At 40.7% G+C, this 25978-nt stretch overlaps 1 protein-coding gene across 8 annotated transcripts in view; it reads right to left on the bottom strand.

Moving 5' to 3' along the window:
• The window catches only part of STARD13 (StAR related lipid transfer domain containing 13), a 455772-nt gene that overhangs the window by 85498 nt on the left and 344296 nt on the right, over positions 1 to 25978 (bottom strand). The window contains exon 1 of one of the 8 annotated variants that reach the window (XM_064493216.1): positions 8169 to 9936. The exons of the other annotated variants lie outside the window; for them this stretch is intronic. The gene's annotated coding sequence lies outside the window, so the exon portion shown is untranslated. Of the gene's footprint in view, positions 1 to 8168; positions 9937 to 25978 lie in introns of those variants that run through there. 8 annotated transcript variants of the gene reach the window in all.

The following is a 25978-nucleotide window of genomic DNA, read 5'->3' as shown; positions in this document are numbered from 1 at the left end:
ACCCTCACAAAATGGAGAAGCAACTTAAAAAGATTCCTGCAGAGAAATCAGGGAGAGAAGATAAAATTAATTACCAGCATAAGCAGTCAACAAGAAAGTGACAAAGCTGAAATTTCCCTACCTGCAATACCGGCACTGTAACAATCACACCTACAAGGTAAGCGCAATGGAAACATACTCAGACCAGACAAGAAGTCAGCTGGAGTAACTAACATCGTCTGGAAGATTATTTGAAATAAAGAAGTATGGAGTTGCTGATGAACCTTGGCCTTGATGACTTGAGACAGTGACAGTGGAACATGTATATAACTTATAAAATACAGATAGGTAGATAGATATATTGGAACCGCTGCTCAAAATCTTGTTATTGATAGGCATGTACCTTCAAAAGAGTGTGGAGCCACTGTGCTGGGGAACAGGAGAACAGAGCGGGCATACTATAGGGCCGTCTCGGATTGTACGCTTCCCAACCATGGCCCACACTGTATTTGCCCTGCACAATGGGATAAACTGCAAGGCTGCTGGAGGCCCAGGGTTATCCAAAGGGCCTCTGGCTATGCCAGGCCCTGCTCAGCCAGTCCAAGGGCTGAGGGGATTAGTCCCTGCAGCAGACCTATAACCCATTCAGAGCACACCCATATCCCAAGAGACACATCTCAGAGCACATTGGTTGCAAATTCAGTCCTATAGACAGATTTAGGCAGGGCCAAAATTATTGAAGAATACAGCTATTTGATTCTAATTGAATAAACTCTATAGAGAAGGGGAGAGAAAATTAAAAAAATATATACGGACCTCTTAAAATTCAGCCCAATAAAATTTGTTTGTATCCCAAGTGGGCTTGTTGTGAGGTGTTTCACGTTATACTATCTCGTTCTCTACAATCGGATAAAGGAACAAATTGTTTATATTTGCAGATGCTCCCTTTCCTCTGTCAGGGAACACACGTTACTCAGTATTCAGCGCTGTTCAGCACTCAGCGCAGTGCTACACGCGCAGTAAGTGCTAACACAGGTCTTCTCAACAAGCCACGGTTAGGCTGAAAGCACTGCTCCTCATTCACACCCAGGAAGGTTCCTTCCCTATTCCTCTCAGCAGCTAGTCTAAAACTTTGCCACTGATTACCAATTCCCAGCCCTCATCACATGCAATTTACTCACTCTTGGCTGATTTCATTTCTTCCTTTGATGAGGTCATCGGGACATTCCTGCACAGCTGTCTTAACGCCAAGTACATGGACCTGAGTCATTTAGTGTAAACCCTACTCCCCAGTTGTCTTTGATTCCTTTCTTATTAACCAAACCCACCAGTCCCAGAGGGATGCTTCTGTTGAAACAGCTCCCCTCTTCCCTCCCCCTTCTGCCCAACACTGGCTCAACTAGACAGCCAACTCTTGAGCACCAGACCCTCTGCCTTTACTGTTTCCTCCATTTGACGTGTTTTTGCCTCAGAATCCACAGACACTCTCTTTCACTCTTCTTCCTTCACATCTTCACTCAAGTCACTTTTCCACAAAATTTAATCCCTCTTGCTCACATTTATACCTCCTTGTCCTGTTTTATTCTTTTTCATCAACTGTCACTAAAATAAACATCGTTTATTTATGTTGCTCATTGTCTGTCTTCCCCACTAGACTGGAAGCTCCATGAGGGCAGGAAACTTTGTTTTCCTGTTTTGCTTACTGATGTATTGCCATAGCCTAAAATTGGGCCTAATGCACAATGGGTACCCAGTTAACATCTGATGACTGAGTGGAAGAATGTGTGGATGTGGATGGATGGATTATCGCAGTGGACCTTTGCATGGTGTCACTGCTTCCTCTCCAATTTTCCTCTCGCTTTTCAGCTTCTTTTCTCCATGCAGCTATCTCCCCATACAACCTAAAGTCTCTTCACGCTGGGCATAACGCATTTATTCTTGAACACATATGGCACTTTATAGACTTTGTGTTTTTTGACATACATCCTTTTGTGTCTGAGTGTCTGTTTCCTACTTTGCCCTCAACTAACATCTATTGGTGTTTCCAGGCCATGCTCAAGTGTCATACTGTCTGTGAAGCTTTCCCATTCGTCCAATGAGATTTAAACATGTGCTCCATAGTGTACTGCCCTGTGCCTCTAATTAGTATAAAAGTCTTTATCCCTTGAATTATGTCTGTATCTGCCTCCAAGATGGGACGATAACGTCCTTGAGCAGGCATTATAGGCCTGTCTTCTTTTCATAGTTCCTCACACATAGTAGATGATCAATAAAGGTTTGCTGAAATGAAATACACAATGCCACTAGCTGTGGATTTTGAGACAAGGGAATGGTAGTAAGATAAGCATTTAGATCCTTTATAGAAGTAATATACCAACACCAAATCAGTGAATGTCAGGGGGACTGAAAAGAAAAATAAAATTATAGCTTAAACCAGCATGAAGTAGAACCTCTAACAGTAAACTCTAAAGCTATGGATATCTTTTTTCCCTCTGCTGTAATGCTTGGCACAGAGAGATCATTTAATTTGGAGTTTGATCCTCAGCTGAAAATAAACTGCTCTCATTTAAACTGAGCGCCCCTATTGTTGTTTAATCATTTTGTAGTTTTATTCAAGTACTTTCAAGGCCCAAGGAACACCAGTCAGAATGCCTCTCTCTATGTTACATAAGCGTTTTTTTCATGGAGTAATTTATGGTAAATTCAAGAAAGCATATCTCATCTGCTTGCTGGGTTTCTGCTCCCCTGGCCTGTCCCACAGAGGACACAGTGGCTCACCGGCCAGCCCCAGTACAAACGGTCCAGCGTGCAGGATAATAAGCATGTGTGGAAAGAACGCTAGTTCTCAGGAGATTGTTCTAAATCACTGTTCTCTTGCGGAATGTAGAGAATCAATAATTCCAAGAAGCTTTTAGAGCATAATTTTGGCTGAGGCAGTAGAGTGAGTTTAAATTCTAGACCCATGGGCAACAAATTCAGACGGTGTCTTCTGGCTCTTTGCAGACTGCGGAGTAAACGGTCTGTGGTCTCTGGGAGGCCCCTCCGTAGAGGTTTGGGGGAAGAGCACGCCCGCCTTGACCTCCTTCCCCTCTGGTCTGCTGGCTGCACTCACGCCCTTCCTTGGAATCCTGCAAGGGCTCACTGGGCCAGAGGATTCCAGCACCTCGCCCTCTCACTCACTTCTGGCTCAGACAACCAGCTTGGCGCAGCTCAGGCTACAAACCCACCACCTTCACTCCTGTGCATGGAAGCCACTGGCAAGGCATTAACCACCTGCTGGCCCCACGAAGGCCTTTCTCCTCACCCTTTCACTACTTGACTAAGAAGGAGACTATTTCAAGGAGCTTTCCTGATTATGAAGACTTAGATTTCCTGTAGGATAAACCCCCAGGACCCCACTTCCCCTGTTCCCTCCACCCCCAAAGTGACACACTGACTTTACTCCTGGGCTTGGTTGCAACCCATGTGGGGATCTGTCTGTGTATTATTGCGTTTGTATTCATTTTTGAAGCTGGCATTCCTTCACCATTTACACAGTGAACTCCTTGAAGCAGGGACTTGCATTACTTATTGGGCAGCCCACGGAACAGGATCATTTAGAAACATCTTTAAAGAAGGCACAAGCTCATCCGCCCTTTACTGACAGGCCCCCTGAGGAAGTGCTCTGCCCCTCAGCAGTCCTCTGCTCGGCCTCTCTGCCGAGAGCTTCAGGGAAGGGCTCTGTTAGTGGGGATGCATTTCAAGGATTATCCCAAGAACTGCAAAAAGAAAACCTTCCCTCCTGAGCAAAGAGGTAGGTGCAGGACAGCAGGTCTCAGCAGCGAGGCCCCCGACCAATTTATCAGCGGGGTTGCAGAACAGAGAGCAACGCTTCTGACTCAGCTCACTTGATAGGAGCTCATTTCCAGTTTTCCCGTGGTTCATCCTGATATAACTTGCAGAAAACTATTATGCTGAGATGTCTGCCAGTTATTCCGTGTAAAAGGAGATTAGATGAGGGATTAGGAAAAGGTTCCACAATTTACATAGTTTTCTTCATAGTCATTTAACACGTAGACTCAAATTTTCCCTTTTTAACTGTTTTTAACCTTAGTTCAAGAGAAAAGTTAAACTAGTTAGAATTTCCATTTCTCTCAGTGACAGTCTAGTTTTTAATAAAAATGGGTAAGACAGGCCTTTTAGGCCTCTCCTGATGCTAAGTTTATTGTTCCCTCAGAGAGTTTAAAACTTTGCCCTCAAAGATTACTGTATTTTTGACATTTTCTAAATTTAAAGAAGAAAGAGTAGTAAAATTAGCAGCCTGGTAAGAAGCTGCTAAACTTGATTGCTTCAAGTATATCCTTGGTTCTATGCAAAACAGCTAGAAAAGGCGGCACTGAGGTCAGTACTATTACATATAATTGATCAGGCAAACTTTGGATTATTATAGCTTCATTCTGATTATTAAAATAATGCTAGTGTCAACTTATTTTCCATTTTTAGTATTATTTATGAATAACATCATGTTAATCATCTTTGTTCAGAAAGCTTTTGTCTACTTTTTTTTTTAAACCACTTCCTTAGGATAATTTCCTAGAAGGGGGATTTACTGGATGAGAGGGTCTTGATAAATGCAGTCAAGCTGCTTTTCAAAAAGATGGTTGTATATACATTTAAAAAAACTTATCTAGCCACAGGTATCAAGGCTCTCTCCAAATAGAGACAGCTAATTGATATTTCTAATTTTTAGTTAGCTATGTGTGATTAGTAGGACTCAAATAGTACTAGTAGGTGAATGATTTGTCTACTGGTGATTACATGTAAGGATTTTCCAGCCTAAAACAATCTATATGCTATTATACTATGATGGTCAAATTATTCCAGACACACAAATGGGTACCCAGATTCTGTCCCAAAAGGTGTGTGATGATAGTGTATCACAAACTAGGTAACATTTTCAGAAAGACGGGGAAAGACTGATGTTCATTCATCCACAGACACCCCTTGAATACCAGCCCGTTATGAAAAACTATGGAAAGCACCAGAAAAATCAAAGAAACTTGGTGCCTTCCCTGTCTCTGAGGAGCCTACAAAAGGAGAGCCATATGTAAAAAAAGAATAAAGTAGAAGAAGGTAAGAACTTCAGGAGAAGTTTATACTCTGGGAGCCATGGATGAAGGAGGGAGCGTATTAGGGAAGGCTGCAAGGTTGGTAATGTTGAGGCAGCCTTGGAGGATGAAGAGAATGATAGAAAGTAGTAGAGGAAGTTTGGTGGAAACTGGTTAGTTCTTCCCATGAAGGGCTCTAGGGGTTCAAAAGAGGGAGGAGATCAGAAGAGGGTCAAGAGAAGCCTCTGAATGATGAGCAGGATTTGTTAAGAAAGGGAGGAAAGGTATATTCCAGGAAGCAACCAAGTGACTTTAAAGTCACAGCATTTTCACGTATAATATGTCATTTGACCCCCACAACCACCTTAGGTGATGGTGTGTACATTCTCATTCTCATATTGCAGAAGTCGGAGGGCTTAAGTGACTTGCTCAGGGTCACACAGTTGAGTGGGTGGCGTACAGGGCAGCTGTGCTTCAACACCTCAGTGAATGGCGCCCACGAGGATGGTTTTGTTTAGCGCGTGGTGATATTAACAGCTGGGATTGGCAGGTCTGACCTCTGACTATGTCATTTGCACTATTCTAAGCTGCTATCACGTTTATCACTTAAAATGAAAACGGTTTAATGAAAACCCACTAACGGCTCCTATCTTTCACTTTCCATATTTTATATACTATTGCTTTTATTGGAATATTTTGGAAAGATTCTCTCCTCTCTCCCTCTCTTTCTATATGTATGTGTGTATTCACATATATATCTCTTATATGAAGATGAGCATGTATTTATTTAAATATGTTATATATGTATATATAAAATGTTAGAAAATATCGGGTAATTTATTTTACACTATCATCCATTTCCTTACATAAGGAATTTAAAAAATTATATATATATTTAAGAATAGTGGATCAAAAAAGTATTGCACTAATTTTAACCCAACTTCTACAACTTTAACTTGTTTGAAGAAATACCTGGTATTTCACAATGCCAGGAATTGTGATGAGAAAAATCAAAGGGAGATTCCACATAAAGAAGAAAAGATTGCTGCAAGTACCTTCAAGAGTAAGCTACTGCAAACAAAAGTACTACTGTATGAAATTATAGAATTTTGTTTTTAGTGACCCAAAGTTTTTCTGCTTTTTCAGTCTAAGGCAACAGAGGCAACTTCCTAAATGGCATATATAATAAAAAACCAAAAGCACAAGACACATTATAAATATCTTGCTGACATTTGAAATGTCTCTGGGAGTCAGAGATGACTAGGATTATTCACAGTATCTTTAAGCAGTGAAACAGATTTATTAAAAGGTTAGCTATCTTCCTCAAGGTGACCAAGTTAGGCAGCACAAGGGTAGTGGCTGAAATCCAAGACTTCTGATTGTTACCTTGGTCCTTTCAATAAATTCTAAATGTCTTCATCAGGTCTGACACCGGTCCTGTTGGAAATTGGCAAATATTCTTTCACACATTAGAAAAAACAGGTCCTGAGGCTACCCTGTCACATGTCAGCATATATCAGCACACGTGAGTTTAGTTCACGCAGAATATACTCGCTGGCGTATCTGATACCCTCTAGGGGTACATTCAGATACAGATCCGAGACTATATACCACGAAGAGTATGTTCCAGGATTTTAGAAAAACTATCTCACACACATCTCTAAAGACTGTGTAAGTTGCAGTGAGTCTATAGAGAGCTCTCGCTCCTGTTAACTTTCTTCCTCTCAATCTTCAAATCTAGGCTACAGCAAAGAGGCTAAGCTTCCAAAAAGACAGTAAGATTAAATGTTCAACTTTCAGTTTCTGACTCTCCCAGTAAGAAAAGACATCAGTGTGGCATTTATTATGAAACATGTGGAAAGGGCCCTGTAGAAACCATATGGTTACTGGTCAAGGCACAATCTCATTCAGAGGTGCCAGGAACACTAATGAGACCAGGATGTCAGGAAAAGCAGAAATAGATCAATATTTCTCCCCACTTGTAGCCGCCCCACCATCAGTCACTGGGCTTGCTCTATGTAAATGAAATCAATCAGCAAGGATTTCTGTAAAAGGCATAAAGCAGTTGTCTTCTGGACTCCACTAGAAGATAAATGATTCCAGACGTTGGACTGCAGCCATTTTCCCACACATGCTACAAAGTTCTGACATCCATATTGGGCCATAACACTGAGTGGTTTCTGCTTTTGCGAGTTTACAGCCAGGGCTTCCACTTCTGGTCTGGATTGGACAGCCTGCTAACGCCGACGCAAAATAAATCCTTTTTTGCCCGTATAAATTGTAAGAGAATCACCTTTTTCTAATTCAGGGGCTTTTGTGACTTTCAGCTATTGCTCACACAAGCTTCTCCTGCCAAATCACTGCTTTCTATCTCTTTGGAATTAGACAAATCCCAGCGTAATAAAGCATATGATGTGACATGAAGCGCAGACCTCTTAGATGTAACATATAACAACAAACAGCACAAGTCCCACTTTGTTTTAAAATTAGTACGGTTGAAAAATGTATTAAACATACAGGGCAGGATTGTTTTACACTGTAGCTTATAAAGAAGATCCAGAAGCAGCTTCCTTTAAAAACTATGTTAACACAGTAACATTATTCAGAAAGGCACATAGAAGTCTAGGTCATGTTGATGGCTATTTATGCAACTGATCCCAGGGAATGAAACATCCAATTGACAGCATTTTCTGCTGGCCTTTTAAATCTGAGAGATGGGCACTTTCTCACTAAATTGCCTTTGAGGAAGGATACAAGTAATTTTGCCCATAGTTCAAAAGAAAGAAAGAAAGAAAGACAGCCTGGTATTAACATCTATAGTCTGACATAAAAAAAAAAAAAAAAACAAAACAGTTCTCTGAGGTTAACTAAAAGTAAAATAAATCTTACTGTAGCTTTCAAATATTTCTAAAGTGAATAATCAAAATGAGAGGTACTGCTTTCAATTTTAAATCAAGTTCCTGTTAAAAGAATGTCCTTCTAAATGTCAAATACACCACACAAAAAAAACTTTATGTATAAATAACAAAACTCCCAGTACAAATAGGAAGTAACTGTTGTCTTACCCACCGCCAGGACCTCTTCTATGGAACACAAACTTACTTTGTTTTAAAATGTCCTTAGGCTGTGCTGTACCTTTGAAACAAAATCACTCTCTTCTTCGTTTCATTTTCTGCTTTCTTGAAAATTGCTCTTCCGAAACTGACAGATGGTGCATCTGTCACTGAGTGTTTCCTTTTCGTTATCTCTGCCAGCTAATATTTCCCCTGTGCTTAGCCGCTGTCTGTGAGACTGTTCCACATCATTCTAGCCTGATCAATGGTGTGCCTGGTCTGAGGTTAGTTTTGGCCCCGCCTCCAGCTCTAAGAGAAAAAAAATGAGAACTCACAGCTGGATTTCCTGTAAATCCTCTCCTTTAAATCTGGCTCTGCAGCTGACACATACTGGAGGAAAAAGCTACCAGTCGTCTGGCACACACCAAGAGGGGTGATCCTCACCGAGGGTCCCCCTGTGCCAGTGCCAAGCGTGTGGGTTATGTAACAAGTCCCATGTTAAGTTCGCCTGAAACTTCACAGCACAGGAGGAAGCGTTTTAACCAGGCTTAGGTTTTCCCATGCCTAATGAGACCCAAAAGAAGATGCCCATGACTGAAACACACACACTCAAGCAAATGTGCACCCATGATGGAATAATTTTTGACCCGTTAAGCATTGTGAAAACTGATTTCAAGGAGAAAATGGAAAAGGAAAAAATGCCAGAAGAGGATGTTATAAAATGGGTGTACCTGTAGCTTTCTATCCTAAAATAGAGGTCATCACTCACATTCAGATGACATTACACCCCCAAGCGATGGGATCTGCTGGCATTTCTACTACCCATGAGCTTGTGAATCAAGAGAAGGCATGAGATGCAGTTCAGGTTCTACATGAGAGAAGCCTGCTCTCCCAAGCAGAGGTGAACCTGTGACACCTGTCTGCTCTGTAAATCAGTTCAACACAGGGTGCATTTTTAGGCTTACATGTTCTGCACAGTCAACAATAATCAAACCTTAGGCAGAAGGGCTGCACGTTGATAGCCAATAGTGCCTGTGTTACTAAAATAAGGCAAAGACTGCACGCGCATCCAGAGTCAGAAGACCTGGATTCAAGTCTCAGCTTTGTTTCTCAGACAGCGTCCTTGAACACGAACGGCACAGAGTAAGCTCTGGGGGCCCGACAGGTGATTGCAAAATTAAATGAAGATGATAAAATACTTCGTCATTATTATACAACTTTTGTATTGTTCTTTTCAACAACAGAGAGAATATGAAGTAAGTATAAATATTTAATCTGGCAAAGGATGGTACCAAACAAAATACCACTGCCTGTGATAAGAAAAGCTAAGATGAGAAGATCCTGGGAATAATGCGCAGGGTCTGGAGGGCACGCTGAGGATCACAGGAACTCAGATTATGAACATTGAACTCAACAGTGAGGAAATACATGGCAAGCATGCGTCAGAGTAGGGTTGAGTAGTAAGTCTAAAATCTTTGTTCTCCTTCCACGTTTCACAAAAGAATCCTGGAACTGTCATCTGTCATTAGTCTGTGGGCTCCTTAAGAGCAGGAATGTATACAGTTGGTGTCTGTTGAGTAAGTGAATGAGTGAGATGCGGAGCCTCAGAAGAGCTACTCACTCTGAAGGAGGGACTGTAGTAACTGTGAGAAGCCCAGGCTTGGAGTTGGAAAATCAGAAACTTCCAGGCTGAGACAACCTGTGTGTCCTTCCAGTGCCCTCAGACATGCAGTGAGAGGCTTTCTGGGTCACTGGAAAGAGACAGGCTTTGTTCTCAGACCCCAGATCTGACCCAGCTTCCTACACTCGCCCCTCACCACCTCCCCTCAGCACTTCCTCCCGTGAGAGTGTCATCCAGAGCCGCCAACAAGGATCCTGAGTCAAGAACCAGGATGTTTGTAAACATCCCTTTAATAAAAGTACATGGATTGTTAGGGTGAATTCTTCCTGAAAGGGGATGCAAGTCCTTGTTTGCTGTGGCTGTCAAGAAGTAAGCTTTCCAAATCCAGAGGGACCCTACTCCCTGTGGGCTGTGTCAAGGGCAGCTGTGGACCTGGCCGGGGGTAAGGAAAGGCAGATGAGACGGGCTGTGCTCCCACCCTGCCTGCGTCCTCACTGCCAGTGCGTTTCTGTGCTCTCTACTGAATACACTGGAAAGTTAATCCACTTTGATAATGGCTTTGGGTGTAAGATCTCTTTCCCACAAGCTGAAGGATCATACCAATTTGGGGAAAGGAAATTTACCAACTGTGAAGACCTTTCTAATGAATACTTCTTTACTCCTATAATGTGCAAGGCATTGTACCAGGCACCTCAGAGGACACATGCTTCCAGCAGCAGGTTTACAATGGCACAAAGGATTACAATCTAAAACAGGATATGAGAACAGCTGGGGAGAGGAAGAGCACAGCTGGGGCTCAAGGGGAAAAGGTCACATCTAGTCTGGGGGATGGGGGTGGGAGAATCCAGAAAACATGACTAGGGTGGTAGCATTAAGGTTCCGGACGGATTTGTACAGGCAGAAATGAGTGAGGACACTTGGAAAAGAAGGACACACCCACAGTGAAGAATGAGCGCTAAGGCACAGAAAGAGACAGAGCAAGGCAAGCTCCGGAAATAGTGAACCATCTGGTTCTGCTGGAGCCTAGGGGGCATGCAGGGAAATCACGGGTAGGAGACGCCAAAGACAAGGAGGAGCCATACTGCAGAACGGTCTTGAGTGCTGGGAAGAGTGTGGGGAGTTAATACTACGTTCCATCAGCAATCATGAACCTTTGGAGATTTTTTGAGAATAAGGGTAATATAATCTAAGCAGTGAGATGTTTAGGATAGATTATAAAGGTGAGAGTAGGCAGTTGATCCACTTAAGGGTCTACTGTAAAAATTTCAGCAAAAGGCCATAAAGACTCGACCTTGGAGGATGAGGGTAATAAGAGGAAGGGTGCTAGAGGCAGCTGCAGAGATAAGTGAGTCAAAGGAGATGAGTCAAAGAAAGCCCTACCTTGAGGAATTTTTCCTGGAGATATTTGCAGACAGATATACAAACATATACAAGTTTTCATTTCGGCATATTTGTAATTGTCAAAGATTGCAAACTACCTTAATACCCACCAATAGGGAACTTACAAATAAATTAAGGTACATTCATATAACGAAATACTATATGCAACCATTTAAAATACATATGCAGCTATAAGAAAGCTGACATAGAATATTGGTGATAGGCACCAGATAGCCCGTGGTTAAGGAGTATGTGCAGAAGAGAAGTTGAAGGCAGGGAGTGAATTTATGGCAAAGGAAGGAAAATATTGGGGAGTGGAATGAGCACTGGGTGGGGACCTCAGGGTTTGGATTTTACTCTCAGATTGGCACCTGTCTTCCCCAGAACCAGGTCAACCTAGATTTGTGCAGTGTATAACCTACCCAACTGTATGTGTCGGCTTTGCCCACAATCATCAAGCTGAAGATGCCAGAAATCTGCCTAATCTAGCCCTGCCCATGTTCATGGTCAAAAGGCCTGACACCCATGTGCCTGGGAAAATCAGTACTTGAAAAGGAAGACCATCCACGTGTGGGACAAAAATGTTTTTGAGGATTATACCAGATGGCAAAGCAAATGGCACGACACTTGAAGCGTCCCATTTTATCAAACTCCAGGCACAAGAAGTCAGTTAAGCATCACAAGCAATATCCACGCTCAGGTCCAAGTGCAACGCAAGTTCATACACCTAGCACAGCAATAATAATTGGACTGATGTGCTGGTCCTCGGTCTTGTAACCCTTAAGCTAGGGACGGATATTTCAGTCATCAATCCCCTCCTGTTCAATGGTAGGACATCTTTAATGACCATATACAAGAAGTGAAGTCCAGCCTCACAGAAGGGGTGGGAAGCTTCAACAGCACACCCTGGGGGTCTGTGTCAGCCGTGCTTTGTTTGAAAGGGCAACGCAGGAAGGATCTCAGAGGCAACGGATTTGGCTCCTTGGGGATTTTGTTTTCTTTTTTGCACAGAGCCAGGCCCAACTATTAAACATTTCTCCTCAGCTCTGCAGAGAGGAAGACACACTGAGGAAATGGGAACTCTACAGAGGAATGCAGCACATCAAGGGAAGAGCCTCTCCAACTTAACATACAGACAATTTGCCTTGTGCGCAGAATCTGTGTGAGAGCAAATGAAGAGGAGGACTTCGCAGCTGGTGAGGGCAATACGGTTTCATGGATTACAGCATGTTCTTTTTTTCATGCAATGAAAAAACTACACTTCATGTCCCAGATGCCAGGGTTCTAATCTTGACTCTGCCAGGTACGAAGCTGTGTGAGCGTGGACACATTGCTTGAGATTCCCCCGTGTTAATTGGGTAACGATAGTACACCTTTTAGGGGCGTTGTGAAGATTAAGTGGGTTGATACACATAAAATGCTGGGGACAGAGCATGGCACGTTCAGTGCGTGTTATCTATCATTCCATAGCGAGAATCTAAAAATATAGCTGATTATGACTACACTTAAAGGGTTGAATCTGATTAATTGCCATTCAAGAAACAGAATTCTCTGCAAGAAAAGCTAATTGCAGTACTCATCTGCAATTTACTTTAAAACACTTGAGCATATATGGCTGATGTTACATGTGTGTTATTTAGGTTAAGCTATAACCCAGGTGCTACTAGCATCTGATGAAGCATGCAAGGTCTGAGGCAGTCTAGCTGGCTTTCTAAAGAGGTATCCTGTACTCCAGAATCGGCTGTTACAAACCCTGCTAGTACCATCACTCCATCAACAATCTACAGTTAGCAGCCTGTGTCAAGAATGGGTTTCAATTGGTGAAAATTATTACTGTTGACTAGCATGCTTGGTGGAATTAAGGTGTATAAGAAATATGGATTGGCTCAAAGTATTCCAATGTAAAGATCCAGCTAAGACCTCTACATGCACCTCTGGTGATAATGCCCTAGGCTAAGTCCCTAAGTTGTCCTAGACACGTGATCAGCATGGTTTGGTTGTGGTTTTGGGGGAGGGTGGTAGTCCATCCTCTTTTGACTCAAAACTTGCTTCTTTGGCCACCGTTATTTACCAAAAAGAAGCTAAGAGTTGTATGCAACCAGCTTGATAATTTTAGTTCACTTTGACAGCCATGATTTTTAGAAGGTTCTGCTTACCTGATACAGGCTATAAGGATGAAAGAATCTGTTTTTGGGATCTGGATGTTTGCCTCAAGCCTCTTTTGAATCTTTTATGTAAGGCTGTGGTTGAAGCATATATTAAGGAAAGTGAAGACCTGGGACTTCTTGAAGCTTGTACACAAGTTACATGATCCCATTAATGTGTATGTGTGTGTGTGTGTCGGTGTGGGTGTGTTGATTGTTAATAAATGTCTACGTATGTGACAGAATTTGGTCCTACAGTGGGTTATCAGTATGACTTGATTGCGAGGTTTTAGGGTGAGTGGTTGACCTTCTTTTGCCTCGAGAGTTCTTCTTTGGCTACCATTACCCGGCAAAAAGAAACTAAGAGTTGTGCAGGACCAATTTGACCACGTTTGTTCACTAATTAAGACAGCATGAGGCATGGAACCCACAGGACATTTAAGAAGATCAGCAAAAGTTGAAAGTTTGCTTGACCAAAGAGCCCACAACAAAGATGTTTCTTTTGCTCATATCTGGTATAGATATTCGATTCTAAGTAATTCACCAGTTTCTTGGCCAAAAAAAAAAAAAAATAGAAAAAACACACCAGAAATCTACTACACATTGTTTTCTTTATGCTATGAGTATAATTAAAAATATGAAAATACAGTTCTCATCCTGTAGTGTAGGTTCATCCACTTTAAATACATTTTTGTTATCTTCATAAAGTGAAATCAAAGACTAACACATTTTAAAAAATAATAAAAATAACCTTTAAGTATTTTTCTTTAAAATATTTTAATTACACCAAATAACACACATTGTAAAAATTCAAACAGAAGTCTGTTTTTATCTCCAACTCCTAATTCTACTTCCCTCCCTAGAGGTAATCACTATTAACAGTTTAGCATCTATTTCCCAAATTTTATATCTTCATATATATAATATATAATATAATTTATAACTTTTTACGTGTAGATATATAATATATATGTGCATATATTTGTATGTGTAAAATTACACATGTTTCTACACATATGTACATATACATGCATATTGTACATCCATTAGATAATTATTTTCACAGAAATAGAATCATATTATATGCATCATTCAAAAGCTTATTTTGCTCACTTAACAGTAAGTCTTGGAGATCTTCAAATGAACAAACAAGAAAGCTACTAGCTTAACCCAATGGAATCTAGGGGATTATTTGGTCAAAAGTATGGTACCAGGAAGGCCAGCCAGACCAAAGAATGCAGTCAGAAGCATGCCTGTGCTTTTCTGGGTCGGTCCCTTGCCAGATCTGTCCCTCACGTTCCTCTCCAATAGTTTTACACCCTGGGGAGTATGGTAGAACAGGTGGATGAAAGGGTAACGACACAAACTCAGAAAAGAAAAGATTAATCAAGCAGAATTCAATTCCTTGACTGGCTGCAGGTGCCAGACTACCCCTCTAGCATGCACACAGCTATCTGAAGTATGCCTGCCTTTTTTTTTTTTTTAAACCCCATTTTAAGCAGAAAATAAATACCACCTTCTACCGTTGAGTTTCTCTGACTTGTGGCGATGGAAATGTCATACTTTCAGTGTCGGCTACTGAGTTGCTTCGGTGCACGTGCACGCGGAGCATAAGCAAGCAGCCACCTGTAGGAGTCTGCAGGGGTCCTGCAGACAGGCCAGGCAGGAGCAGATGTGCGCAACGAGGGCTCTGTGACTTCCCAGAGTCTCTGAGGTCACAGAACCCATTTTCAAGTTGCAACTTGTGGTTCTCAGGTTCTCAGGATGCTATATGTGCCTCCAACACAATTTCAGTAGCAGACCTTCCAGGTAATGTTGAAAACCAAACAAACCCAAGTTTATGTTGTGCTTTAAAAACAAACTCTCCACAGACCCCTTTTCTTGCATTTAATATTCCTAAACAGGTAAAATTATCACATAACTTCTATCATATAATGTCAGGTAATTCATGTATTTAATCCCTTATCTTTTTCTGGGGAAAAATGCTACTTTTCATTATAAAATTATAAATTTTCACTTTGATGTTAGTATTGTTGAAAATGGGAAGTTTCGTGAAGCCATTATGTTTTCACATGAAGGCAATCTACCACCCCCATCTCTGATACATTCTTATTTTGAAGCAAATCAGGGTAATTGGCTCTGCTACTTGGATTACTGACCCCAATGTTTTAAACTTTCTTTATCTAAAAAGATTACATAAGAAAAGCCTGCCAGCACATCTGCAGCAGGAGGGCTCTGAAAACCCGAGGAGCAATGACAGCTGAACATGGAATTCAAACGATAAGAACTTAATTCCACATCAGGTACAGTTTAAAAATGTCAACACTGCCTCATCTAGGTGATGCTCCACTGTACACATAGGATTTCTATTCCAATACTTATAAACTTCCAAAAGTTATAAGCTTCTGGTTTACATTATCTAGGAAAAAAAGAGAGAAGTAGGGGGAACAAATCTTGTCAGCAGAAAGTCGACCGTGCATTGGGAAGTCATATTGAAAATGGAGAAAAAATCATGTAGTGCAAAAATAACTGTTCACGACTGCGGGCTCAGAAGGATACAAGCAACAGAGAGAAAACAACAACAACAACAACAAAAAAAACAAAGGAATCTCCATTACATCAACATCTTTCCTGCAAGTCTGAGGCTCTCCAGAGCTGGCTTGTGGTTTCTGTTGCCAAGGAATGGAACCTTCTTTGGCACTCTCATACTAGGGAAGGTATGTGAAGTTCTGGCATTCAGAAGCTGAGACTGGAGAAAGTCAACAGGGGGGCAGATGCCAATTTCATGCCAATTGAAGACAATTCTGCAAGAAGGGATTTGCCTCTTGGAAACTGACACCAGTAGGCTTCAAGACTGTCTACCCTAAGTCTGTGCTTATCTTTTCCTTTCACTCCTACCCATTACGAACCTTTGACCTTATTATACTGGTTTACATTTTCAATGGTGTTATCTTTAATTCTGGGCAGAGAAATCCTGGACTCCTGTGTATAACCCTTAGCACAAAGGCCCTCTTTAATTATGATGCTAATGGCAACAACAATGAAGCTGCATTTTGGAGGAACAAAGCCCCTGGTCCCATGGCTGGTCTGGCTGAGCCCTTTCTAAACTGGATTTCTTCCGCTGTTTTGAAGATTATGTCACCTTCCGTTGCCTCGCTCAATTTGGATATAGCCTAGAGTTTTGACTTTTATTCAGGGTTATTATCAAAATTGGACTATGCAATTTTTTTGATGCATATGCATTTTAATGCAATGAACTTTCTAAAAAAATCTGATCTCTTTTAAAGTTCACTTAGAAATTTCAGAACAAAAGCAGACCTAAAGTAATTCTGAGATTATCATGACCATCATCATTTCACAACCTTGCAAACCAAAAACACATTCCTCACTTTTTTGCTCATATCTGACTGCTTTCTAACAAGAGTTCGACACGATTTAATCGAAACCAACTTCAAAACCAAACTTACAGGCATACTTATCTAAAAGGCTCAGGCATCCTAAGATCCCGAACTGGTTTCTCATTTTGCTGTGACGCGTGGGTGGCCATGAGCATTCCTGGCAGCTATAAGGCATTTGCTAATGTATTTGGCTTTTAAAGTTGTTAATCATACTTATCAACACAGGCAAGCGGTACCGGCCACAAAAGATTAGCTACTCTACTCTAATGCTCCCAATAATCCCAACACGGGAGCGCCAGCACTGAGTGATAGCTGCCTCAGCCAGCTCTGACCTTCAGTGACTTCAGAACTTATTAAAACCCTTAGCTTTTAATAAATCCCCAGATTTTCTTTTCTATCATCTTACACACACACACACACACACACACATCTTCCCTTCGCTTCTAATGGTAGCTAAGACCAAACATTCTCAGTGCTGTATACTGATTTTTTTAAAAATCAGCACGGCCATCTTAAAATACCACACATATTGTGAGTTTTAAAGTGGCTTTCACTGTTACGAGATTCAGGTGCTACTGATCTATGAAAAAATGTGTACAGCAATCAGGAAAGAGGATGGTTTCCAGGGAAACTAAACCTTGTTTCAATCCTTTGGAAGCATTATATTCTAACTATAGTTTTTCTCCTAAGACACACAAAACATTGTTTATTTAGAGAATAAGAAAATGCTTCACTCAACTCAGAAGTGAGTGCATCAGAGAACGCAGGACTAGCATGGTATGGGGGAAAACCTGGGCACCTAGAGCTGAGCCAGCTAGTCTCTGATTGGTGGAATCCTGCTGTCACTTAAGGACGCTTCCTTCAAAGACCGCGTGCTTCATCAGCCAGCATATTTGTGCTCAAGTGCTCAAGCTGGAAGGATGGCCTTTGTCCTTCCTAGCCCATCTTCATGCCACAAGGTTAATATCAGCTTAACTTCTACGAAACCAAACCAAACCAGTAAAGGTTCATCTCCTATTTCAATCCTCAGCCAACTCTCTACACAGTAACCTCTAGTTAACTTCTGACCATTCACTTTGTACTATATCAGGATTTTTTTTTTTTTAAATATACCAAACCTGGTGACACTCTGTTCTGACCATGGAAAAGTCAGAGTTGGGAGCCATTATACTTGGACATAATAATCATCGTATTTGAGGTGAGTTTCATCACTTGGAGATGCGGCTACTTCATGGGTTAGATACAACTGGAAAACTATAGGAATGGAAGGCTACACGAAATGGAGAAATCTCACTTTCTAGGGATCTTCAAAGGCATGTAGAGTATCATTTTCCTAAAGTCTTTATTAATGCAGGCTAATCTAAAAACAGAGATGGAACGAGACAGCTTCTTGGGATGAAGAACATGGTTGGTTGTATTTGACTATATTCTATCCATCATTGCCCACAGGATGTGAGGTTTGAAAAGACAAAACCCCATCTCCCCAGCTCACTGTTTTTGGTGACATGTGCAAAGTACTGACAGAGCATCAGGGGAGGGGAGGGCCAACTGGAGACTCCCCACTCTCAGGACTTCAGAGCCTCCTCCTTCCTATCGACATGGCCCCCTCACATGCCCTCTCCAGCCAGCTTGCTCCTGCCACATGTGCCACTTGTCAGACTGGGCTATGGGGGTGGGGTGGGGGCAAGACCACTTATTCTCTGGCCAGGAAGCTAGTGTGGCTGCTGAGAGGGTATGGTGATACTTGTGAGGGGTGGTGGGCCACAGAGCCATCCAAGTCACAGAGAAACCTGTCCCTCAGGGTTTCTCCACTTGCCATTGTGCTGGGTGACTGCATGGTCATTGAATGGCTCTTCCAAAACAAGCAGATTCAAGAGGAAACCTCAGAGAGAGAGAGAGTGAGAGAGAGGGCAGTGCAGCCCCTGCTGGGAAGAATGCTGCTGAGCCCAAAATAAGAAACACTTTCATTAAAAATGTTTTCACAAATTTATAAGCTTTTGCACAGCAAAGGAAACCATAAACAAAATGAAAAGACAGCATACAAATTGGGAGAAAATATTTGCAAATGATGTTATCAATAAGGGTTTAATTTCCAAAATATACAATCAGCTTATACAACTCAATAAAACAAACAAACAAAAAACAAATAACCCAATAAAAAAAAATGGACGGAAGACCTAAACAGACATTTCTCCAAAGAATACATCCAGATGGCCAACAGGCACATGAAAAGATGCTCAAAATCAAAACCACAATGAGGTATCACCTCACACTAGTCAGAATGGCCAACATTAAAATGTTTACAAATAATAAATGCTGGAGAGGGTGTGGAGAAAAGGGAACCCTCCTACACTGTTGGTGGAATATAAATTGGTGCAGCCACTATGAAGAATAGTGTGGAGGTTCCTTAAAAAACTAAAAATAGACTTTCCATATGATCCAGCAATCCCACTCCTGGGCATATATCTGGAGGAAGCTCTAACTTGAAAAGATACATGCACCCCAGTGTTCATAGCAGCACTTTTTACAATAGCCAAGACATAGAAGCAATCTAAATGTCCACTGAAGATGAGCGGATAAAGAAGATGTGGTATATATACACAATGGAATACTACTTAGCTGTAAACAAGAATAAAACAATGACATTTGCAGCAACTAAGTGAGGTAAGTCAGACAGAGAAAGATAAATATCATATGATATCACTTATATGTGGAATCAAAAAGATATTACAAATGAACTCATTTACAAAACAGAAACAGACTCACAGACATAGAAAACAATCTTATGGTTACCAAAAGGGGAATGGGGGAGGGATAAATGAGGAGAACAGGATTAACAGATAAACACTACTACAGATAAAAAAACAGATAAACAACAAGGATTTACTGTACAGCACAGGGAACTATATTCAATATCTTGTAATAACCTATAATGGGAAAGAATCTGAAAAAGAATATATATACACATATATGTATAAATAAAACACTTTGCTATACACCTGAAACTAGCACAATATTGTAAATCACCTGTATTTCAATTAAAAAATCTCAAAATTAAGCTTAACATTAATTTTTTAAATGCAGCTTTATTGAAAAATTACTAGCCCAGGAACTATACTGGGGCCAAAGATCAACAAGACACAGTTATTTCCATTTGGAAGCTCTCAGGCTAGCAAGGCAAGGCAGGTAAATCAAAGAAGTGATTATGTCTAAAAAGAAAGACAAAGGATACTAACATTTCCTGGGTGACTACTTAAAGGCAAATCTTGGAGCAGGCTATATTATACACACACAACTTCATTGTATCCTCATTTTACAGATGAGGAAACAAGCTCAGATTTAAGTGATGTCAAAGGTTACACAGAAATCACCAACTCTATTCAAATCTAGTTCTCTCTCCAAAACATGTAATTCCAAAACTCGTGCTATTCCTACACTGTGATGCCTGTTTCACTCTGCTTGTCTGACTCACAGCAACCTGCTTATCCTCGCTGCTAAGTTAAACACTATAAGAAATGCTGCCAACGCCTTATCACAGCAGGGGTACTATATAAACTCAAGTTGGCATTATGGTAACATATCTACTTATCTTTCATTCAGTTGCCTGTGAAGAGCAGACAGCAATTTCTTCTATCTGACCATATATCTGACCAATCTCAGCTTTGAGATTTTGATATTAAAAAGACAGAGAAGGACACTTGGTGATAAATACATAGTAGGGCACATCATTCTATGCTTGGTTGTGCTGAACAATACGGCAGTGAGAAAACTGAGAATACCTGTGAGATGAGTTCTTTAAAGAGAAAACCTTAAGGTAAACATAGAGCTTGAATGACTCTAAAAATAAGAGTATTGGAAATATAGAGGGTAGATTCCTTTCTTAATTTTGAAAATATAACATACATATATTTATCAGACTTATTGTATACAGAGTACTATGTACAATGAGGGGCTGGATATAAAAATAATTAAAAGAAACTTCAAAATAACTTTCCACCGAGTGAGGGAGATAATCACCATGGGTACATCATGGTTCATGGGGGTGACTGCAGAGTAGGGAAGCGGGTAAGAGGCTAGGATGAAAATGAACAGCTGCAAGGTTCCAGGTTGAAATATCGATGGGCAGAGGGACCATTTTAAAATACGTTCCTACAGCACCTTAGCAAAAAGTCACAATCAGACCTGATCCCTGCTTTAATTTTTTTCCTCCAGAGCATCTTCAATTTCCTCCATGACGTTTGCTCATTTTCTTGGCCTCAAGTCCACCTCTCCTCTGAATAAAAGCTTCCTGGGCCAGGGATTTTCTTCTGTTTTGTACACTGACACATCTTCAGTAGCTAAAGCAGTGCCTAGTACATAGGCTCTCAGATGTAAACCAAATGAATGAATGAGCCACATATTGACGAACACACATGAAAACTGGATGACGAAGTTAATTTAATGGATAGCAAACTTTTTAAAATAATAAAAGAATGAGTTTTCTCAGGGTCATGAAACATATCCATCTGATATTCAGGGGGAAAAAAATCTGTAATTTTTTTATTATTTTAAGTTCCAGACTGTGAGTATTAGTTGGTTCTAGAAAATGAGTATTAGTCACAAGGGTGAAGATGATCTCTTATAAAAATTAATGTATTTAATATACAATATCTCTAGAAAACAGATGACTGAAAGCTATCCATGTTCTGATTCCAACAGAAACAGCATTTCTGTGAGCACTCATCACTCTTATCTGCATGTGGGATGTCCTCCCACCAAACTGTGAACTCCTTGAGAGCAGATTTATTCATTTTTTATTTTCTTGCATCATCTCAAATGTGTTTGATGCTAGAAGGCATTCATTAGGTTCACTTGAATTAATTCTTATTATAAATTACATAAATGACAAATTATGCTTAATTTAAAAAACTTACAAGCATTTATAAATGAGGCTATTATATAATTAGCAGATATAGAACATTTCCAGAAGTACTTTCTGCTGCCTTTCCCCAGAGCATATTTAATGTCCATTTCTATTGGGTTTCACTTTCTTTTTCTTCCTAGTTCTCTATGGTAGGGATGAAGAGGGAATAAGATAAATGTGCCAGCTATATATCATATATATGGTAAAGCCTTAAAAATTCTCAGCCATTTGAGATTTTAGCAACCAGCAAAATGTTCCAAGATTCCTCTTTGGTAATGAATAATGTCACAGAGAGAAGGCATCAGTAACCTGAAGAAATGGGGCCCAAGTCTAACTTCTATAATTCTTATTTGTTCCCAGGTTGACTCTTAAGATTGAATTAATTTTATGTTGATCACTGGTCTGTGTAAAGCACTGATAAATGATTGGTAAATACAATGACTTTTAAAGAGAAAGAAGGGTTAGGAATCAATTTTCTATTTTGGGATTATTACAGAATTTCATTTTGGAAAACAGACCACAGGTTAATTTAGTTAAGATCTGATAGGCAACTAGAAAAACTTTGGTGAAAGTCATCCAACTTGTCCCAGATTACCCGGCTTTTATTGGCAGTTCTGAGAGTCTGGAGAAAGATGTTAAAAGAGTTATCTGAGGACAGTGCAGACAGTGCACTGCGGGGCTGATACACAGATTTAACCTTGGTTCTTCAAGGACAGTGTTTTTTTTTTTTTGTTGCTTTGCTTATGGGCCTTTCCCATATTATTGATGCTGTCACATAACTGAATTTTGGATAAGTGAAGTATCATTGTATTATGAATTTAGAGATATTAAACACCTAGCATTTTCATTTCTGCAAGCGTAAGTATCTTTGATTTATTTTTACTGTTTTATAAGATACTGCCTTGTGTTCTTCTCTTAAATCTCTTCCTTAATTAAAATAAAATCCCTTCATATCAGTATGTGTCTTCCTTCTGGACTCATTTTGTCAAGATAATTTATATTTGCAAATATTTAGATCTGCAGTTTAGTCTTATTTCTTCCTTTTATCTTTCTATGACTAATGGTAATGTTTGATTACAAATTTAGAAAACGACATAACTAAAGAAACACTTGCTCCCCATCACCTGTCCAAGTTCCAAACAACTTACTCTTAGAGATAAATTTTACTTGTGTTCTTTCGTTCTTTTAAAAATAAATTGTTCTTTCAACCTAACTAATCACTCCAATTCCTTCACTTTTGCCTCATAAAAGTACAGAAAGTCTTTAGTAAAAGGCCACTGCTAGGCTGTTGCCAAAAGTGTTAGGATATCTGGACAGTAGTTTTCAAATTTAATTCCATCATCCAATTAAAAGAACTTAGTAAACAATCGGGCAATATGTGTAAATGTAATATTCAGTCCAATTCAGGCAATGTTTAGAGAAAAAATCGTTTAATGTGACTCATACTATAAAACATACTACCTTTCAGCCAATTAAAAATAGTAATTCCTAACCATTTTTAGGCTTTCAAGAATCTTTCCAAAGCTCTCCCCACTTAAATACATGGCATGTATATATACATTTTTTCTTATAATTTAAGTTTTAAAGAGATAAGAGGTCACTAGATTAAGAAACCCAGACCCAAAGAATATTAAACAAAAACAAAGTTGGCTTTTTCAGCAAAGAAAACTCCATTTCACTTTAATAGTCCCACAAAATGCCTTGGTGACCACTTGCTTTTAGTCAATGTACCCACAACCTGTAAGCTTTGCTCAAGCCTCTGATGTGAAGTCCCAAGTTGCCCCTCAGCAGATAGCTACCCGTAAAGTCATCCTCTTTAAAGTTTCATCCCCAGCCCTTTCTGCCCTAGTTCAAGGTCTGTCTTGCAGTGATGGACTCATAATCTCATTGTCCTCATACATAGCTCAGAATATGATCCTAGGGGTTTCAACTCTATACAGACTTAAACATAGGGCTAATTTGTTCCAAAACTACATTCCATGTCAGTATCTTAAAAATATTTTGCAAGTTTAATCCAAAAGGCAGAATGGAAGCCCCTTTGGGATGCAATGAAGCTAGCCTAATTCTTAGGGAGACGAGACAGTCATGACTGTATATTAGGAGCTGGTGATTCCATTCCCCCAGTCAACTCTCTCACCAGCTTAGTTGCTTGATGTAGGGCAAAGCATTTCATTTAAATTCAAGATAAGGTTTACATTATTCAGGGCCTTAAAATCGCTTTACTTTGGAGATGACTGTGGAGAGGCAGCAAGAAGGGAGGTCAGGTGCAGGCTGCAAACAGAGATACAAAGGACAAAATGCGGCGTACTTCCCGAACCCCCAGTTTTACCCAGGACAAGCACCACAAGGAACAGCTAACGATTCAAGAATCTTTACTAAGTGCCACAAGCTGTGCTGGGACTACAGCTAAAGTGATGATGAGAAACCTGCAAAATACACTATTAACTGCCCAGGAGCAGAAATGGATCCTTTACAAGTTAACTTAAGATAACAAATTGAATGTGTGATGGAACACACCTCAGGTAATAAAACTGAACACCACAGAGGAGTTTTTTTTTTTTTTTTTTTTTTTTTTTTAATTCTGTTAGGTGTGGGTGGGGAGGGGAGTTATAAATAGAAGATAGATTTGACTTGGGTTTGTAAGGATATGAAGAATTTCGCCAGGTGGGGACGTGGTAGAAGGGAAGAGTTATCTCAGGTGAAGGGAACGTGAGAGCGAGGCCGCCCGGCGTGAAGCGAATGCGGAGCGCCCACGGAAAATCACTGAAGGCTGGAGAGAACCCTGGGGGATTTTGGTCTTTGGAGAAGGCTGTGGTTGCCTCTGGACAACATTACTTCCCAGGTCTTTATAGAGACATATATTTCCAACTCTCTTGAAATGAAACACCTAAACAATGAAACTACTAAAATACCAGAGATTTCAAATTCTTGATATAAATTATTGCTTAAAAAGGGACTAAGAGTATAGTTAATTTACAGTTATTATTTGACGCTAAAATTCAGCTGCTTTTATAAAAGAGAGACTAAATGGACAAAGAAACTCGTTCCAGTTGACAGCAGGCAACAATGGACAACTTGATAATTCCCTGTGGTTAAATCAACCAAGAGTTTGATTTCACCATTGTTCTTATTTTCCACACCTTCAAACACACTATTACACTATGAAATTAAACATCCGACGAAGAACATGTTTTGGGGATTGCCTCATGCCTGTAGGTCACACAAGTTTTATACATTTGAATACATGACTTCTGCAGTTCCACTACATGTCCACTAGAGGCCTGTGAAGAGCTTCTTTCCCCCACCAGTCTCATAACCAAAAAAGGCCAAAATGGACACATTTACTGATCAAATATCAAATTGATTGCAAAGATCGAGTTGATAGATAACCTCACAATAAGCACCTTAATTGTGGATAAAATAAACAAAATGTAACCCTCTTTCAAAACTCCAGGATCCTGAATTATGAAGCTTACGAAACTCCTCATTCATAACTGGAAACACTAAGTTAAAAGAGGTAGGGTTTGGAAGGCTCTGGCCACCGTTCCAGAAGGCCACCAGGCTCTGGTCGGCTTTGACAAGGTGACAGCAGGCACCGAGTGGCAAAGCAGTAGTTAGAACAACCGCCAGTGTCCTGTAGGGGCCTCAGGGGAAAGGGGGCTTCCAGATCTTCAAGTGCACATCACAGAGGAAAGGCATGCGAGAGGCAGAGGGGAGGTTCCTGGGTGGGAAAGCAGGAAAGCGTCTGGGGAAGTAAACAAAGTCATAATTGAAGACAGCTGGGCCAGGCAGGGGCTTCCTACGCAGCAAACAGGGCAAGACAGATGAGCAATGGTGAGAACTCTGGGAGACACAGAGTGAAAGAGAGCCTCGGTTTCAGGGGTGAGAGGGTGACTTCAAGCGAAACACGAAGCACGTGCAGTAGGAGAAGCCGGCAGCAGGGCTGAGCGCGCGCGGCCAGTGACTGGGGGGGCCGAGATGCCTCCATTCACTCTCTCCTCAAACTCAAAACTGGGCTTCACGTCACACGTCAAAAGACACAAACAAAAACCCTTCACAATGCACGTCAACCACACCACACACACGTGAGCACACACACACACACAACTTCTATTTACAGAAATGGCCTGTTTTTCACTAGGTTTGCTTAATTAGCAATCAGAAAAGAGTTGTACAGGGTTTGAAGAAAGAAGCCTTTGTTCGGAAAAACCTGTGAAAATACTACCTCGGCAGCTTGTAACTTTCCCTGCAGATCGCCCTGGCCCCGCGGACAGGCCCAGGTGCCAGAGGCCTCTCTGATCCCACACAGAGCTCACATTCAAAGGCAGCGCTCTTTGTTGTCCCCGAGGAGTTAAGCCCTAATGGCTTTACAATCTGCAGGCTTTTCTGGAGAGCGGCCTGGCGGTTGTCACC

Source organism: Camelus dromedarius, chromosome 13, assembly GCF_036321535.1.
Source record: "Camelus dromedarius isolate mCamDro1 chromosome 13, mCamDro1.pat, whole genome shotgun sequence".
In the NCBI taxonomy this organism is placed as follows: domain Eukaryota; kingdom Metazoa; phylum Chordata; class Mammalia; order Artiodactyla; family Camelidae; genus Camelus; species Camelus dromedarius.
Note: the sequence above shows the minus strand (reverse complement) of the source record. Positions and strands in the feature narration are given on the sequence as shown.